At 45.0% G+C, this 19,596-nt stretch overlaps 2 long non-coding RNA genes across 3 annotated transcripts in view; one reads left to right on the forward strand and one right to left on the reverse strand.

Moving 5' to 3' along the window:
• The window catches only part of LOC143836758 (uncharacterized), a 277,206-nt gene that overhangs the window by 218,591 nt on the left and 39,019 nt on the right, over positions 1 to 19,596 (forward strand). The gene's annotated exons all lie outside the window — the stretch shown is intronic.
• Positions 2,707 to 11,109, reverse strand: LOC143836757 (uncharacterized). Its single transcript, XR_013230710.1, has 3 exons — positions 10,952 to 11,109; positions 10,269 to 10,340; positions 2,707 to 2,921 (listed from the first exon to the last, which is right to left on the reverse strand). It is a non-coding gene; the product is annotated as an uncharacterized LOC143836757 (long non-coding RNA).

The following is a 19,596-nucleotide window of genomic DNA, read 5'->3' on the forward strand; positions in this document are numbered from 1 at the left end:
GTTGTGTAAATCAAGATGTGATCTGATCACATTACTCGGCTAAAAACTTTTTGATACTTAAAATAAATAGGCTGATTGGTTTTAACAGAAAAAGAGAAGAATGGCATGTAAACGTTCATTCTGCATGAGGAGAGGAGGCTTACTTTGCAGTGGGGGAGAGCAAAGGAAGGATTAAATACAGATGTACAAAAGAGACATTAACTTTTATTTTCTATTTTTCCATAACGAGGGAACCTAAAGCCATAGACAATTATGTCAATCCTTCAAAGTTTGGAAGGTCCAAAGGTTTTTGTTTTTATGCATTTAAATGTGTTTTTAAAGGACTTCTTAAAGCAGATAGCTTTTTAAAAGCTGTCAAAACATAGTAAAATTAACATAATAATAGTGTAGAGGAATCACCTGACTTTGGTTTTTTGTTCAAAGAACTCAGGGAGAAATGAAACAGGGTTCCACAAACATTACAGAATCCTCTAAGAACAAAAGTTTACACATACAGACACACACACCCTAATTGAAAAGACAGAGACACAAAATGATGATCTAGATAAATTTACTGGTCTGTGTACAAGGTTCAGAGATAAGAGCCAACCTTGATCTGTAATTATTTAGCTGAGTCCCAGGTAAATATCAGCACAGGAGCTCTCTTACTATCCATGTTCTGCCTCCTTCTAAAACATAAAATGTCCCACACAGGTAAAACATGTCAGGCATTCATACCTGCAATGTGACAGGCTAATAACAGTCTTGTATGAGAGGGAGCACAGAAGTGGGATTGCACACCTTCACCAGGTAACAAAATGTATTCATAATTCCCATGAAAACATAGTGGAGAGATAGTATTGCATAAGACCATCCTGGGGCTATAGTCTGGGGAGAATGGCTAGGATATTGTCTATGAGGAAGGAAGGAAGGAAGGAAGGAAGGAAGGAAGGAAGGAAGGAAGGAAGGAAGGAAGGAAGGAAGGAAGGAAGGAAGGAAGGTAAGGATGGATGGATGGATGGATGGATGGATGGATGGATGGATGGATGGATGGATATAACAGAGCCAGGCTATTCCTTTCTTCTAAAGAGGAGTTTTGTACTTTTAAAATGGCAGCTGTCAAGGAGATCCCAGACCTTGACTTAAATAATAATATCAAATGCTATAACTCAGGGCTATAATTTGCACCATATTATTCATCAGAGCCCCAGGAGGGTTATGCCAGTTGAAGGGGATTTAATCTATCTACCTTTCTATATTTATGGTTTTCACCTTATTTGGGAAAGTCGACCCACCCTCTCCCAAAATGGCCAATGATGGCCCAGGAGGGGGTGGGAAGAGTTGGGACTCTGGCCATAGAAACTTTTTGCTGGCTTAGGTTCCACTGTTTCTATTAACCTGTTGGTGGCAGCTGGAGTCCAACACAGTGAATATTGTTGGGCAGGGGTAGTCAACCAGTGGTCCTCCACATGTCCATGGACTACAATTCCCATGGGCTCATGGGAATTGTAGTCCATGGACATCTAGAGGACCACAGGTTGACTCCCCCTGTTGTTGGGGATGTTTGGGTGGGTTGTAGGGAGAGAGAGAAAGGTGCATGGGTGGGGAAGCATGGCCAGCTGACATCACTTCAGGGTTATGTCAAAGCCTGCAGAATTTTCTAGGGGTTATTCCACAGTCAAAATGTTGAAACAGTCTGATATACAGGAGTGTGGTCATGGCCAAAAGGTTAGAGTGTCTACTTTGCAGTTACACGTTTTCCTTCAGATTAATGTGTCCTGAAACCACTGGGGTTAAAGATGCCTGAAACACCCAAGGAATGGAACGGACACACTGTCCAGTCTATTTTGGCTAGGCCCCGAGTCCAAGAAAAGCGAGGCTGTTGGTTCAGGGCACCATCCCTATCAACCCCGTGTAGTGCATAGCCATTATGATGGCACCAGATGTGAAGCTGCTTGTTCCGACATAAGACCGACTGGACCTTGAGCTGGGGCAAACCAGCCAGCTTCTCTGAATCCCAGCCCTTCTCCGATCTAGAGCTTTCCCAGCTCTTCTCCGACAGGCTCCGCCTTCCTCGCGCACACATGCCACCACTCCTAAAAATATCCTGGCAGGAGACAGAGTGCAAAAGCACTGCAGATGGCGCAGAGTTCCGCATGCAGCCAAGTGTGAGATTCAAGACAGGGCTGTCAGTTTTTTGCCTAAAGCCACACATGAAACCTCATTAAGAACGGTCTCCATCTCCCTCTCCATCGCCCCTTCTCCAGCTCCTTCCCCTCCTCCTCCGGTCTGCCTGCACTCAAGTGCCCTTATTAAACATGCACTTCTACGCAAGGAGCACTGACTTCCCCTTAATTGAGGCATAATAATTAGAGCATTAACACATTAGGAGGGTGAGACCGCATGTTTAGCTTTTGTGATTAATTATCTGAGGATTGTAATAAGTTGTAAAGACATTAATTACTCTGGCATGTTTATTGCTATAGACTGCAGCGCAGACACTTTACGGAGGCAAGGCATTGCGGTGGAGGGGAAAATGGAAGTGTGTTTATACATAAATGAGGGAGCGGGAACAGAAAGCAGGGGAGACGTCTTGTGATGGAATGCTTCTGATAGGGGCCCGGAAGCCGATGATGTCATCAGCTGTTTCCCCTTCGACCTTTAAACAGCGTGAGCCGTATTCTTCCCCCTCTGCAGTGAAGTATCGTTTCCTTGGTGGACTTCTCAGTGGACTTTGGTCTTCTCAATGCATGGTTGTATAGCAAGTCCTGGCAGGAGGGAATGTTTTAGATACCATCGGACCTTCCCCTCCTTCCTTCCTCAGGTAGTATAAAGGGAAGATGCTTCCAAGAAGGAGGGGAAGGCAGGATCTGCCTGGGGAGATAATGGTTCCTTCAAGGGCAAAGCTGTTATCACCGGCTCTGCCTACCCTGTAGATTAAACTGTTGAAGAAAGGGAGGATGGGTTAGTTAGTGTCTTGCACGTGCCCTGACCTGGCTAGCCCAGGTAAGCCTGATCTTATTAGATCTCAAAAGCTAAGCAGGGATGGTCCTGCCTAGTATTTGGGTAGGAGGCCTCCAAGGAATAACGGGAATGCTGGCCTCCAGTTGGGACCAGGGGATCCCCTGAAATTACAGCTCATCTCCAGACAACAGAGATCAATTCCACAGGAGAAAATGGATGCTTTGGAGGGCAGTTTTTATGGCATTGTACCATACTGAGGAGAAGAGTTGGTTGTTGTACCCTTTTCCACTGCCCGAAGGAGTCTCAAAGCAGCTTACAATCACCTTCCCTTCCTGTCCCCACAACCCTGTGAGGTAAGTGAGGCTGAGAGACCTCTGGGAGAAACTGCTGTGTCAGAACTGCACTATCAGGGCTGTGATGAGTCCAAGGTTACCCACCTGGCTTGCCAGATTAGAAGCTGCTGCTTTTAACTACTCCACCATGCTGGTTGAAGTCTCTGTCCTTCTCCCAACCTGAATCTGGCAAACCTATCTCCATCCCCCACTGATGATGTAGGGGCGAGACACCTGGTAAGCTGTGTAAGTGGCCACCTCTTCCACATGGTCACCCCTGCAGACAGCCAGGCAATTGCATATAGAAAAGGGTCAGGGCCAATGTACTCCCTCTCTCCCTCCTTGTACTGTCAATGAATAGCTGCCTCTGTTGTGTGCCCTGGGCAAGAGAACGTGAGCAGCCAACGTGTGTTGCTGGAGGAACAAAGTGTACACTGGGCATCACAAAGACTCTCTTCAGGGCAGTTTTGACAGAAGCAGAGAGAAAGGGTCAGGTTCCTTTAGCCACAGAGAGATGTGCAGGGGACAGATTCATCCATGGTGTCCTCAGCCATCCATTCTCTATCAGAGAAGATGGTGGTCATTCAGGCCTTTAGAACTTGCGAACCACCACATGTGTTATGGTTTACTAGGCGAACAATAAGTCCCATTCTTGCTGCTTGCAGGAAAAGGGAAGATTTTAGAAACATGGTCAGCCATGTTTGGTGCTGTATTTAAACCTGGTGTCATGGTTACAAGGTTCACAGGGCTACATTAAGTATAATTTAAAACCACTGAGTGACTTCCACTTATCAATGACCATATCCCTCTCAGAATTCAGGAAGGCCCTTTGATAGCATTGGGCATTGTTGGTACAGTCTAGTCATCCTTGACATTTTTTACCACTGAGAAATCGCTGAAACATTCTTCAGGCTTCAAGAAACCCCATAAGTGGCATGACTGTTCAGGATATGGCTGAGAAACATAGCTGTGTACACGCCCACCTGAGACCCATCCCCTCCAGGCCCATCATTGGACAATTTGGGCGGGGAGGGCAGATTAAAATTACCATATGCGGTCATATCATCCAATACATGTTTATCTATCTATCTACATGTTGTTGTTGTTAGGTGCGAAGTTGTGTCTGACCCATCACAACCCCATGGACAATGATCCTCCAGGCCTTCTTGTCCTCTACCATTTCTCTAAGTCCATTTAAGTTTGCACCTACTGCTTCAGTGACTCCATCCAGCCACCTCTATCTATATATATATGATTAATTAACTCTCATTTAGGAAACCCTTCCAGGGCTTCTAGTAGATAGACCAAGATGCTCAAGCAAATTATATTTATAGAAGTCAAGAAGGTGACATCTGCTAGCCACCGTTTTGCTCCAAACTGGCAGCCAAGCCGAGAGGAAAATGCTCATGCAAATGAGACTCATAAAAGTTCAGAAGCTGATGCCCACCTGTTCAACCAATGCACCATTTTGGTGGTCACTCTCCATGACCAGTAGACAAAGGAAGTACACGATGCCGTCTTATGGCAACACTAACATCATGATGATCCATCAACGCGAGTGCATCAGTCTGCTTTATGAATGTTTGATGAGTTTTGTTTTAATTGTTTTAACATAATTTTCATTACTGCTGTTATTTTTATTACATGTTTGGATTGATAGCTGCCTTGGGACCCTGTAAGGGCAGAAAGGAGAGACAGAAATGATCTAAAGAGACAAACGGGCAGAGCTTAGGGAGCAAGTGGCAGTTCTGAAAGGGGGGGGGGGTAGAAGTGTCATATGCAACTTGGTCTGTTTATATGATAAGAACCTCTGCAGTATATAAAGACTGAGATCGAGCACACCCAGATTGCAGGAGGAAGTGGCATTTTTAGGAGCCCTGGGATTCATGAAAACTCTGTGGTTTACAACAGAGGTTTTGGAAAATGCTGGAGTGTCTCCACATCTCTTCCATTTTTTAAAACTGGAAGCGACATAAGTGCACTAGTATGTGAAACCTCCCTCCCCATTTCATCCTGCTGGCATCTGAGGTACCTGTGGGAAATGAACCTGCCCTCAGTATTCCTCTATTTTCTCTCTCTCTCCAGAGCTGAAGCTATCATTGGACACACATGCCAAGAAAATACATATTTTATCAATCAAGTTGTCTAATTTTCAAAATGGCCGGATTTGTGAATACTTAAATCTGGAGTCTGGGGCTATAAAAAGGCCAAGACAAATCTTTTGACAGACCTGCGAAAAAGCCCTTTTGCAGAAAAATCCCAAATCTAAAAAAAGGAAATTTACACACACAAACCAAATAATAAAAACAGCCATTGAGAAACAAATGACCTCTACTGCTGGTGCCAATTGGTTTCTGTAAAAGGCACATGAACACTATCCAGGGCTATTCTAGCCTTTATGGGATGACTCATGGGGGGCAGGCTCAGTAGCACCCCTGGGTACATGGCTCACCCAGGTCCTGTTGCTTACAACTGTTCAACAGCTGCCACTGCAGGAAAGCCAGTGTGGTACAGTGATTAGAGATTCACACAAGGATCTAAGTGACCTGGGTTTGAATCCCTACTCAGCCACGAAAGCTTGCTGGGTGACCTTGGGCCAGTCACGCACATCCTCATGGCAACTCTCCCACACAAGGTGGTTGTAAGGATAAAATGGAGGAGAGGAGAATGGTGTAAACGTCTTTGGGTCCATGTTGTAAAGAAAGGTGGGATATAAATCAATAATGATGAGGATGATGATGTTAGGTGTTTAGTCTAGTCCGACTTTTAGTGATCCAATGGCACAACTTCGGCCACAATTTCCGATCTTACGCCGTTTCTTTTAGTTGTGCGATGTTCTGGCTATTGTCCATTTTGATCGTATCTAACCACCACATTCTTTAATCAATAATAAATATAGCTGATAATAGGGGGCAGATATAAGTTAAATTGGTTGGTGGATTGGAGAAGAGAAGGAAGCATGGGAAAGTGAGGATATAGGACAGGCTTTCTCAATCAGGGTTTCATGGGGTTTCTTTTATTTTATTTATTTATTTATTTATTTAGATTTATATACCGCCCTCCCCGAAGGCTAATATATATATATATATATATATATATATATATATATATATATATATATATATATATATATATATATATATATATATATATATATATATATAAATTGGTTAAACATTGATTGGGTGCTATGACCATATATGGTCATTTCAGCCTGCTCCCCCCCTCCCAAAATAGCCATTGATGGGCCTGGAGGGGGTGGGAAGAGGAGGGGCCTCACGTGGGTATGTCCACAGCAGAGCTTCCCAACCATATTCTGCACCATCATACCACCTCTGGAGGTTCTCAAAGCCTGAAGAATGTTTCAGGGTTTTTTCAAAGGTAAAAAAGGAGTTGCCAGGAGGTGGAAAAGAGGAAAATTGTGGGAAGGGGGTTGACAGGGGAAAATTAGGTAACCTTTAAAAGTCCTTGTGGGTTCTACACAGCACTACTGGGCCTGCTAGCAATGCACAACTCAACCAGTGTTTTCCCAGGGAGTGGCTGCCAGGGGGAGGGAAGGAGGTCAAATCAAAGATGGAGAGATAATATTGGTCGGCTGGTGGGTGGAAAGGAGTGATGGAATCAGGAAAAGGGAAGAGACTATGGGGATTTTCAGAGAAGAGAGAGAGGAAATAGTGAGGGAGAAGGAAATGAGATGCCTCAAGTCCTTGCAGGCCCCTGGTTTGTATCTGTATATTTGTGGGTATCTTAGAAGAAATTGTCATGCTGTGTTGGAGCTGCAGCCTTCTGTCTACCAAACATAATCAGAAGTATGTTTGGGCAGATAGAGTGTCACAAGCCTGATGCAATAGCAATATCCATCTCTTGCCATGAATTCCCAGCACCCAAGGTTGCCCGCTGGCCAGGAAAAAAAAACTGTCCTGACCCTTTAATAGAAGTTTAATAGGCAGAAATGGGCTGTTGAAGGTTTTCATGGCATAGAGCTGAACAGCGTTCCTTGGTAACTGCCGCAGAGCCAACCGATGTTAAAGGGACGGTTGGGGAACCCATTTAGAAGTTGGAAAGCTTAATTTCAGATGGAGTTTCAGGAAAAGGAGGTCATACGGTTAGCTGACATGACTAATAGCTATATCCATTTAGGATAGTGGCTTCCAAGCATTCCATGTTGAGAGCACCCTTTCCATATCAATTTATTTGCCAAGGACCCCTTGCATAATAGCTATAGAACACCCTTCTGCCCTGCAGAAGATTCTGGAACATGTCTTAGAGTGTTCAAGGAAGATTGGCCTACACAAGAGGCAGAATCCAAAGAAACGAGTAGTCAATAGTCTTTCAATAACCCTGTCATTTATTATCTGTTTACATTTTCTGTATTATAGAATTTTAATTAGTTTTTCCATTTCTATTTATTTAAAACATTCCTACCCAGGTTTCTGGATAAAGCACACACCAGACAGCTTAGCAGCTATACTGATTAATAACACAAAAACAACTCAATCCAGCAGCCTAAACTGATGAAATCTGACAACAGATTTAAAAAAAAAGACACAAAGAAGCTTCAGTTATAAAACAATAGCCATAAATAGGGTTGCCAGACACCCCCCACACATGGAGGCAATGCCCCCCCCACCAGACTTACTCCCCAACCATTTATTAGCTGACCAGCAGAGGGACTTGCCAGTAGAAAGAAGAAGGTATCGGCCATGTTGCTGGCATCACACAAGAACTGACATCATCACACCAATGACTTCCAGGCAAAGCTCTGGTCTTTGGGCAGAAACTCTATGGCAGAAGCTGGTTTTATCATTGAGTGTTTACCCAAGTACCAGAACGTTGCCCAGAAGTCACTGGCATGATGACATCACTTCCTGTGTAATGCCAACAACATAGTCTTGGCCTTCTTCATTCTATTGGTAAGTCCCCCCAATCCCCTGCCATTTACCAGGAAGGACTTAACAATCCTAGCCACAAAGATAACTGGTATTCAGCAGATAAAACACATAAAAGGCTGACAGACAAAACCTTAACATAGTTTCAATATCAAGCCAATAAAACTTAAATTAAACAGCTGGGGCAAAAACAGTCCCACCAAAGCATAATAATATAGTTATAAATTGTTGAGGCAGCAGCCGAGGAGGAGGAGGAGCCGCAGCCCAGTACCAACTGATCCACAGACTGATCCCGGTCCCCAGACCAAGGGTTGGGGACTACTGCAGTATACACCACACCTGCATTGGTGAGAGGTAAGTGACCAAGCCACAGGAACTGCCTTTGCTGAAAGAAGCCTGTTGAATTCAGTTCATGTGTAGCTTTGTAGCTTGCCTCTTATCAATGGACATTTTGTTTGGCGCTCACAATAAGGTGAATATTTTACACATCCTGAATATAGATCGCGTCAGGCTCACATTCTTCCTGGATGGTCAGGAGCCGATGATTACATTCCATGCCATTTACCATTAGGATAAGCTTTCCCCTAAGCTGTGCACACCTTTAACTGTGCAACTGACCGGCTTTAATCCTAGCCTCATCCCCAACCCAAGGGCCAGACCAGGTGGGACCCAAGCAAATGTACACACAATTTCAGTTTGCAACTTTGTAAGAATATTTGCAAGTTGCTGGCTCACTCGGCACACGCCCAATTAGCTGAACTCATTATCCCTTTGCATTTAACAGGCTTACATTAAATTAGACCTGTTCTCTAGATAGGGAGCCAAACAAAGCACTACAATATTCATAGTGTTTTTAATTGCTGCATTAACCTTTCATTCACTCCCCTGGCATAATTTCCAATGAAATGCTTCTCTTTGGAGTAATGCAGCAGAAAACAAATAGGATCCAATGGGATGAGCAGGCTTAATTTCTAAAATGAGCAGGTGAAGCGGGTCAAGATTTCTCTGAACACAAGAATTTGCCTAATACCGAGTCAGGTCATTCATCCATCAGAATCAATACAATCTAGTCAGACTGGCAGCTGCTTCTTATGGTCTCAAGCTAAATTCTAACATAAGCTACACAGTGGTCTTTCTCAGCGAAACCCTGGGCTTTCTTGATGGCCTTGGGAGGGTTTCCTGAATGAGTGGGAGTTAATTGTTAATATATTTTTAACATTTTTAAAACATTCATTGGTGATATGACCACATATCAGGGGTGCCAGCAGGGGGTCATGGGAATTGTAGTCCAAGGACACCTGGAGAGCCACAGTTTGGCCACCCCTGCCATATATGGTTGTTGACCTCCCCCCGCCCCATGGCCAATGATTGGCCTGGAGGGGGTGGGATGTGGAGGGACCTCGGGTGGGCATGTATGCAGCTAGGCTTCCTGAATATATTCTGCACGATTGTACCACTTCTGAGGGTTCTTGTAGCCTGAAGAATGTTTCAGGAGTTTCTCAATGGTGACAAAGTTGAGAAAGGCTGGTTTAAGTGGAGATGTGGGGTATTGTACCTGTGATCTTCCACGTGCCAAGAAGATGCTCTTCTGCTGAGTCACAGACCCTCCCTACATGAGAAATACCCAGCACAGATCTTTAAAGTTAACCATAGTCTTGACCCTACCCTGCGTTTTTTGTTCTGATATCCAAGTTCTGCTCCACATGTCCCAAAGCTCATGACCCTACATGGTCACCATGTATATCAAGTAATTGGGCCCCACCCCTGGTACTAAGCAGCGGTATACCAGGGTAATCTATGGCAAGAGTTATAGCTCCCCTCTTACCATTTCCCCTATTAGACTGGATATTGTTATGGGGGGAATGGGGATTATACCGCCATGTTTTCTTATTCATATGTTGTAACTTTTATGTCCTGTTCTGATATTTTAGTGGGATTTTATTGGGGGGGGAACTATTGATGGACTATTTGTAACCAGCCATGAGTCTGTTCCGGGAGTGGCAGGAAATAAAAACCCAAAATAAAAATAAATAAAAATCAAGTAGGATTCCATGAAGTGGTTGGCTCCCATTACACATGGATATAACATCTGAAAAGGATTTACCTCTCTGCCAAAGCTCAGCAGATGCTTTGAAGAATTGTTGTGACCAACGTGTTGACCATCGAAGGCAGGCAGCTGAAACAAGAAACATCCCCACGAGGACAGGAACAATCACACCCCACACAAGAAGGCATCACATCTCAATAACCATAACATTTTGCAGAGCATGGATGAAAACCCAAACTGTATTTAAATTTCAAAAAAAAAGAGGACTTGGTTTTTATACCCCGCTTTTCACTACTCAAAGGAGTCTCAAAGTGGTTCACAATGTCCTTCCCTTTCTCTCCTTACAACAGACACCCTGTGAGGGAGGTGGGGCTGAGAGAGCTCTGCCAGGACTGTGCCTAGCCCAAGGTCACCCAGCTGGCTGCACGTGGAGGAGCAGGGCGTCCAACCCGGCTCTCTATCTCTGAATCCACCACTCTTAACCAATATACCAAAACTATCTGACATTGCCGTACTGGGTAAATTGTCTGGCAGAAACTTCATAATGAGGCGGAAGACAGGGGGAAAAAATAACCTGACTCTGAGCTGACAGTTTGCATGCGGAGCTGATGTGGACAAAATGCTGCATTGCTGGAGGCTGAGGTTGTCTCTGAGGTCATACTTTCCATTGATTGCTCTCCTAATAAGTCCCATGGTAACAGTCTCCTGAGTGAAAACATCTTTCAGCTGCGGACGCTTACCTCTGGCCATCTGAGAATACGTATATACCGGCGCTGGTGAGGCTGCAGCTTGAGCGATTCAGACGACCCGGGCTCAACATTTCAGCCTCGACTTTCTTCATTAAAGGTGCCATAATAGGCCTTGGATCCGGCCTGCTTGCTTCTCGCATCGATTAAGGCCTGCGTAGGACAGAAATTTCACGGCAACGCGTCAGAACCTGAGGCAACGCAGCAGGAGGAGGAATTGCCTTAAGCCCAGAGAAAGGATAGGGAGATTGTTTTAAATAAGAGCCGAAAGGAAATGATTCTCCCAAATTCTTCTTTTATTACAAAATGAAAAGATCCGTCTCAAATGAATTCTCTTTTTCAGAGAGTTAAGCCTTTGTCAAATGGTTTCTGAATATTTGATAACGGAAACGCAGGGGCGTCATTTATTTCAAAGTGCCAGTAGTGGCTGCACGGTGGTATAGCTCAGTTATCAAAATGTCTGCCTTCACAGGATGCTTCCACCTTTTGACTACCCAAGGAACCTGGAGTATTGCTGAGTATGTTGAGGCATCTATTCTGAGGGAGTAGGCTTGGCAGCCAATGTGGTGAAGTGGTGAAGAGCAGCCGCCTCTAATCTGGAGAGCTCCAGATGGAGACAGCTGGGTGCCTTTGGGCCAATCATAGTTCCCTCAGGGCTCTCTCAACTCCACCTACCTCAAAGGGTGTCTGTTGTGGGGAGAGGAAGGGAAAGGTGCTTGGAAGCCACTTTGAGATTCTTTCAGGTAGTAAAAAGTGGGGCACCAAAAAAGAGCCCTTCTTTTTCATCATTCATGGGTCTCACCACTGCCCTTGGTGAACTTCGAGTCTGGCCTAAATGAGAACATTCTCTTGCAGCAGCTTCCCATGGACCAAAACCATTAAGGATGGATCAACTTGTCTTCTGAGGAAGATTTTTTTTCTTTCATTATTAAGTTATTTCTCTCGCTCGCCTTTCTTTGAAGACTCAAGGCAGCTTTACACAGAAACACAGGGTTGTGGAAACAGTACAACAGTATTCAATAGTTACAGAAGTCAAAGCAAACTGTATTACGCACAGTTCTCCACATCCTTGGCCAATAAAACCGGCATTCTCCAGAGCAGTCTCTTTTTGAAGGGCATGCAGGAAGAATGCTCTCCTTTGGCTCATTGACTTCCTGTAATCCGTGGTAGAGTTTTTGACTACCTTGGGTCATTCGAGCTGCCCCCAAACATCATGGCCATATGCATGTGGATTTTACCATTCTACACCATAAAATCCAGTTGCAAAGTGGATTGAAAGTGTATTATTTAACATGTGAGAAAGTGCCCTACGGGTCAGATCTCTCCATCCCCCACTCTGCCTCTCATCACGGCACCCAAAAAAACATGCCCCCTCCCTTAATTCCTGACCTGGGGATCCATAACTCATTAATCACCCCAAAATCACCAGAATCGTTTAAAAACTAAGCTAAACATTTAACTCAAGTTAAATTTCCCAGTGAATTCTGTCCGAAGATAATGTTTGACAAAGCTCTCCAAAGGCAACTGTTTTTGTCCTGTCCCAGTAACAGTTTTTTTTTTCATGGAAGGTGAATTAATTTGGTTTCCAGTTGCCAAAGGAGATGCACTGTAGGAAACTAACCGGTTGAAACAAGAAAACTGCAAAGTCACCGGAATGCCTTCCCTTCTCCATTACCGGAATGATCGCCGTCGGAGCGCCATGCACAGTATGTGAGCATTAATTAGAGTTAATTGCCTGTAATTGGAAGCCTTCTTCCCCTTCTCCTGTTTCCTTAATTTCTTTCTTTCCTTGAGGTATGGGCTGTCAAGAGAAGCTCATCCACAGGGCTCTCCTAAGGATCACCAGATTATTTGCCTGATGCACAGATGTGGTTTCTAAACTCATTGCAGTGATTAGCCTCATGGGAACAAGGAAGAAAATGAAACAGAATAAAGAGAGATGCATTCCGCTTGGGGTGACCTCTGCAGCTTACGAGAGGGTGCAAAGTGTTCTGGGAAGCTGGTATGCATGATGGTTTTAAAGGCGATCCATTGTCCTCAGAGGGTGCCAACTACGGGCCATGATCCAGCCAATTTCAAGGTCTTCTCACATCATCCACTGGCCCAACCCTGTGCCACAAAGGACAATAAGACTGACAGAGGGTTATCCCAGGTTACCGCTGTTTTCTTCCTCGTAACACAAATTTCAGAGGAGGAAGTCAGAGAGCAGAGAGCGGGTGAAAGACACACACCGAGAAAAAGAAACATAGATGCCTGCAGAGAGAACAAGAACGTTCAAAAATTGGAAGTGGGTTTATCTAACAAGTTGGGAGCTGAAAAGGTTGAAGACTAGCCAACCGGGGCATTCCATACCAAGGCAAGACAACACTAGGCCTTTTATTTCTCCCACTGGGGGTCCGGGGATCTGCAAAGACTGAATGCTGAGGAATAAGTTGTAAGGAGGGCTGGCAGGACCCCTTGGCATCTCTTTTCAGATATGAAGCACTGATAAGAGATAGAAGGGTGCATTCAACCATCCTCTAGGGAGTCTTTGTCTAGACCAGGCTTTCTCAAGCAAGGTTTTGTGAAACTTTGAAATTTCTTGACAGCCCTGGAAGGATTTCCTGAATAGGTGGGAGTTAATTAATTTTTAATACATTTTTTTTAAATTTGGGAAACATTTATATATGGACATGTTGACCTGCCTCCCCCTTCCCAAAATGGCCAATAATGGGCCTTGGAGGGGGGGAAGGGAGGGGTCCCCGGTGGGCGTGTACACAACTATGCTTCCCAACCATATTCTGCACTATTGCGCCACTTCTGGGGTTTCTCAAAGCCTGAAGAATGTTTCAGAGGTTTCTCAATGGTAAAAAAGTTGAGAAAGGCTGCTTTAAGGCCGTATGCAGTCTGGGACCTGTGTATACTTCCCAAACAGCACTTTACTCTGCCAGTTCCAATCTGTTGGTGACCCCAGCCCCAGAGACGTGTGTCTAGTCAACCAGAGCCAGGGTCTTTTCAGCCTTGGCTGTAGACCAGTGGAATGAGTTGGCAAGAGAGATCCAGGCCCTTTTGGAACTGTCAAAGTTCCAAAGGGCCTGTAAAGGGACTGACAGTCTTCCACCAAGCATGTGGTTGAGGCCAGGGACAACACTTACTGACAGGTGAATTGGGGGGCCCTTGCTCTCCACCCCATCCCTCCACTCAAGCCATGGTTGTAAATTCCTTTGATTTATTTGTCCCCTGGTTTTAGTAATGTAACTTGTCTTTTTAAATATATAACTAATTAAATAAACTAATTAAATAAACTAATTAAATATATAACTAAGAGCCAGCTTGGTGTAGTGGTTAAGAGTGCGGACTTCTAATCTGGCATGCCGGGTTCGATTCTGCACTCCCCCACATGAACCAGCTGGGTGACTTTGTGCTCACCATGGCACTGATAAAACTGTTCTGACCGAGCAGGAATATCAGGGCTCTCTCAGCCTCACCCACCCCACAGGGTGTCTGTGAGGAATGGGAGAGGAATGGGAAAGTGACTGTAAGCCGCTTTGAGCCTCCTTCGGGTAGGGAAAAGCGGCATATAAGAACCAACTCTTCTTCTAATTGTTTTAAATGGAAATGGTTGTATATTTTATGTACTGAATTTTAATTGTTGTCAGCTGCCCCGAGGCTGCTGCCAGAGAGGGGTGGCCTAAAAATAGAATCATAAAATAAGTAAATATCTAGAAATAGAACTACAATCAGAAATTTAATTAGGAAGATCCTTACAATTTGATATTTGGACCCTTATAAGCTGAATGTCCTGAGGCGCAAAACTTTGCAACGCATCTAGAAATGAGCCTCCATATCTAACCCTAGCACATCAGGCTTGCACATTGCACCAGGTCCCTGCATCACTTCCCCCAGCCGCCCATTTGGCACCCCTTTGCCTTTGGGTCTGCAGAACATTTCAGAGCTCACAGACATAATGAAGGCAATTTTCTAAAGCGGAAAAAAATTCCCCCTTCCTACTTGGCAACTCCTACCCAGCCAAGGGCTCCGGTTCCTTTTACGGTCTCAATCCTCTGCTTCCCCTAACTTTGCTTCTTAATGATAATGAACTGCAAAGCACCTGCGTTCCATCTTGACAGGGAGCCAGTTCTCATCCACCCAACAGCAGGAGGTCGTCCACCACCTGTGTTCATTCAGAGCCATTTGTTCCCTCTAATTGGCTGCGGACACGGAGAGCAGAACGGTGGTAACTTGAGCGTTAGACGAGACCGGGAGATGCAGGGTGGTCTGGTAGGTGCAGAAAGCGCTGAATTATGGGAAACGAATCCTCAATTCCCTGACTGAACAGAGAGCGCACAGAGGTGAAATGGATTTCCAGGTCATCAGTGCTTCAGCTGCGAAAAGAGAATTCATTTTGAACCGGAAAACATCTGGAGGTTTCTTTTCGGAACCATTAACTGTCAAGCTCTGGGGAATGCAACATTTATCATCCCAATCTCGGTGTGTTATTAAGTCTGTAGCCAAAGAACTTCCGAGAAGTTTCGATAGGCTGGGATTGAAAGGCTGGTTTCTTGGGGACACTCTGGAGAAATATTTTCATTAGCTTGGAAGAACTTGACAGTGATGAAGTGCGCGGCGCACCCATATGGGCTGTGCCAGCCTGGACCCTGCTGAGACAGATGTGAACAGAAGTGTGAAGCTGCTAACCAAGGAAACACTGTCAGCTGGAGAAGCTTAAGTGCTTGACATGGCCAGATGCAGGGAACAGCTGGGAAGGAAAGCACTGGCACTTTCTAGTCCAGTGGAATCAGCTTTAAAAAAAATCCCCAACATTCATTCGCTGCTCCTTTTTCGTTTTTATTTTTGCTCGCTAGCTAGTTAAGAGAGTGCCTTGTGGAAGAGGGCGGTCTCAATCAATTGGAACCCTTCGACCTCTTCTTTGACTTGATTGGCTCAGCCAGTCCCACAGGCGTGGCCAAACTGCGCCACTTCAGATGTCCATGGACTACAATTCCCATGAGCCCCTGCTGGCAGCAGGGGCTCATGGGAATTGTAGTCCATGGACATCTGGAGAGGCGCAGTTTGGCCACCCCGGTTGCACAGAAAACACTGCCACTTTTTCACCTTGGGCATTCCAGTTGTTCTCACGCCAACTGGGGCCCCTTGTTTTCCTTTCAATGAAGACCTTGATTTGCATGCCACAAAGTAAAGTCCTTTCCACCTCCACATCCCTTTGGAAAACTTTGACCACCTGGGCATTTTTAGTTCCCTCGGAGGGTCCATTAGCAGCTTCTTTCCCCCAGCAATTCTTGTTTGCACAGTATCAGCTCCTCCCTGCTTGCCTGGAGACCTGTGAAGGGGAGCTAGAGACTGGCATGTGCCCCTGAACGCTCGCTACTTTTCTTAGTGCCTTCCCATCCATCCTTGCTTTTATTTTATCTCTCTGCTTTCCCCTCATTCACATTTTATGGCTTTTTCTGTTTGTTACCCTCCATTCTTCTTACTTTCCTTTTTTATTCTAGCCTGCCTGTCACTTAGACATAATAATTTATAGCACAGACATCTTTCATTCTGGAGAGCTAAGGTTGTTTATTGCCTGGTTGTTTTTTGCATGTAGAGTTCTGTGCGCTACCTGAGTTTGATTCTGAAAAATAATCTTCCTTCTTTCCGTCCTTCCTTCATCAATGAAATCTTCATTAATTTCAGGAATGTGTCTCAGTAGTATCAGACATACTTTGCAGTACAGAAGATCTTTGTTCCAGACTTCAATCTTGGGTTGCCAATGCTGGGAAAAAAAAACTTTTTGCCGTCAGTGAGCTAATGCCCGTTGAAGTAAGCAGTGCTGAGATGGACAGATGGAAGGTATAACTTGAGATGCTTCCTCACTCACCAGTTCAGCATGCATCCTTCTTGACAGTCATCATGAAGGGAGCTGAACGTTTAGTCAAATGGTTGTTCAGATGCGTTAATTTGTGTAATCATACACCACTTTCTCAGAACTGCCATCCACCCCCATCTTTGCTTCCAGTTGTTTAAAGGCATCCATTTTTTTTCTAAAATGAGGTTTTTAAGTTGAGACTTACTACTCAGAGTGCTGTTTAACAGTGGGATTTCAGGTTTGCCCAGTCTAGATGAGTAATCATGTGTTTACAGCATGCCCCTGACTACACATGCACAAAGAGTTGGAAGACTTTATAGTTGCAAAGTGAAGTGCAACACCAGGATGCTTAAGGAATAAAATAGCTTTTATTATGAAGAGAAACAACTTCATGTAGAAAGAGAAGAGAAGAGAGTTGTAATTATCTAGCTATCTAAAGTCATTCTGATGTTCTGTAAGCAAGCAGGGAGGAAATTTATTTATTTATACTTTCATTTATACCCCGCCCCTCTCGACAATGTCGTCTTGTGGCAGCTAATGGCATAATCAAAATACACAATCTTTATACAGCTTTCACAGTATTCTTATTTGGATAAAGGCTAATTGGGGGAGAGTGGGTGGGGCCAGTCCGGGTGAGGGGCCAATCGGAAGGCACAAAGCGCCTTTCAATTGGCCCCCACCAGGACAGACAGCAGTTCTAGCCAATCGGGTGAGGGCACAATCTAGGCCCTCACCAGGACAGGCCAGAAAGGCTTCGAGGGCCTCACCAGGACAGGACAGAAAGTGACAGGGAAGCGGCAGGACACTGTGAGTAAAGAAGGAGGCCTTCCCCTCGGGCTTAAAAACAAATCCGGGGCCTCTTAAGAGGCCCAGGGTGTGCTTCTAGGACCGAGCAGAAAGCTGCGCTGACGCCGGGGGAGGAGGGGGGGGGGGAAGCAGGCCTTTCCCTCAGGCCCAGAAGCACAAGTGGGGAGGGCTTACAAAGCCCGTTCTCATGAACGGGCTTTGAATCTAGTATAAACCATAAAACCCCCATTAAAACATATCGAAACAGTATCAAAAACAGTATTAGAAAGATGGCAGAATAAACTTCTCTAATCACCTAACCAAACTCAGCTGTTCCAGCCTGATGATATAACTCAAGGGCTCTGATCATATATGCTTAGCAGGAAGCACTTGGCATAGAGCTTAGCGCACAACCCGACCCACAGTTCATAACTCTGGTCACCTCCTCCTGGCCTCAACCAAATTCCTGGTGGAAGAGCTCCATCTTGCAGGCCCTGCAGAACTTAGATAGTTCCGTTCAGGCCCTCACCTCTTCTGGGAGCTCTTTCCACTAGGCTGGGGCCAAGGCCGAAATGTGCTCAACAGAGCCAGTCAAGTCACTGGAGGAGATTATTTGAATATCATAAGGAAGATTCTGTTCTAACTATGCTAAATACACATCTCCTTCATTGCCCCCTGCAGGACATTCTTCATGTACTGTTCAGTCATGCATGCTGCAGAGCTTGCATATTCCAACACAAAGAAGGGTGTACTGTAGCCAGTTCTGTGAATACACCATAGTGATCCAGTTTGGCATCTGATATGGTGTCAGCAAGGAATTCAACTAAGATAAGTTTGTCTGGTGATTGTGTTCCTCCACAAATCTGCCCTGATTGTCTTGGAAACAGGGATTTGTTTTCTGATACCCACCCCTTCTCAATAGACAGGATGGTGGAATGGATAAAGTGCTGGTTCCAATCCAAACTTGGCCATGGAAGTGACCTTGGGGCAATCTCTCTCTGTGTCTCTCTCACAGAAACCTATCACAAAAGGTTGTTGTGAAGATACTGCTAAGGAAAGGAGACCCATGCATGCTGCCTTGAACTCCATCAAGGAAGGACAATATATGTGTTGTCCAATACCAAGACTTGTGTCAGATGACTGAAAAGGGAGGAGAGCATTTCATAATAACTAAATCTTCACAAGACTTCTTTCCCAAGTGCAGTTCAGCATTATTGTATTTCTCTTGCTAGCTTTAGCCGTGTCTTGGGGCCACAGGGTATCAGAGTGTTCAAGCAGAGGGCTCTGCCTATGGGACCTGGGTCCCTGTTGGTGCTCCCGATGGTAGCTTGTTGGAAAAAGAAGCTGCTGGCTTGTTTTCTGTATACCCATCCACATTAATGGCTCCATGCTACATTTGAGAATTATTCTTGCTGAACCTTGAAAGGAAGTACATTGTAAGGTGACCATTCTAATATATGTGTGCTCAACCAAGGCAGAAGGTTAACAAAATATTGGGGAGTCTATCAGGAAGGTTTTGTGCCTGGGCTGAAATTCTAATACTTGGTTGATGAGAGTAATACCACTCTTGGCAGGCTGGCATGATGGTAGGGACAGGAAGAGGGTTCCCAGGGTGAACAAAGCATTTCTAAGGGTCTGCCAGTTGCCACCTTAGCAATTCAATAGTTGACATGGTGAGGATGGTCAGGAAGGAGGATGTTCTTTGTCTTGATTGAAGATGCATATGTGCTCCCTAGCCAATGGAGAGATGCATTGTTCATGAGCAAGGTCAGTTGGTCATCAAACAGCCGCTGTTGCTCTCTTCAGAGCACATTATGCTATTGGCCTGACTAGGCCCAAGCGGGTACCAAGAATGACTTGATTCATGAGGTTGCCGTTCCAGTCCAGCAGTGAGCCTGTTGCCATGGGTAAGAGGCACCCATGACCCTTTCAGACTTTACAGCCAGGCACTTTGGGAGCCCACTGTAGTATCGTGAACATAGGACACCTCAACGTTGCTGCTGTC

This window comes from Paroedura picta, chromosome 4, assembly GCF_049243985.1.
Source record: "Paroedura picta isolate Pp20150507F chromosome 4, Ppicta_v3.0, whole genome shotgun sequence".
NCBI lineage: Eukaryota > Metazoa > Chordata > Lepidosauria > Squamata > Gekkonidae > Paroedura > Paroedura picta.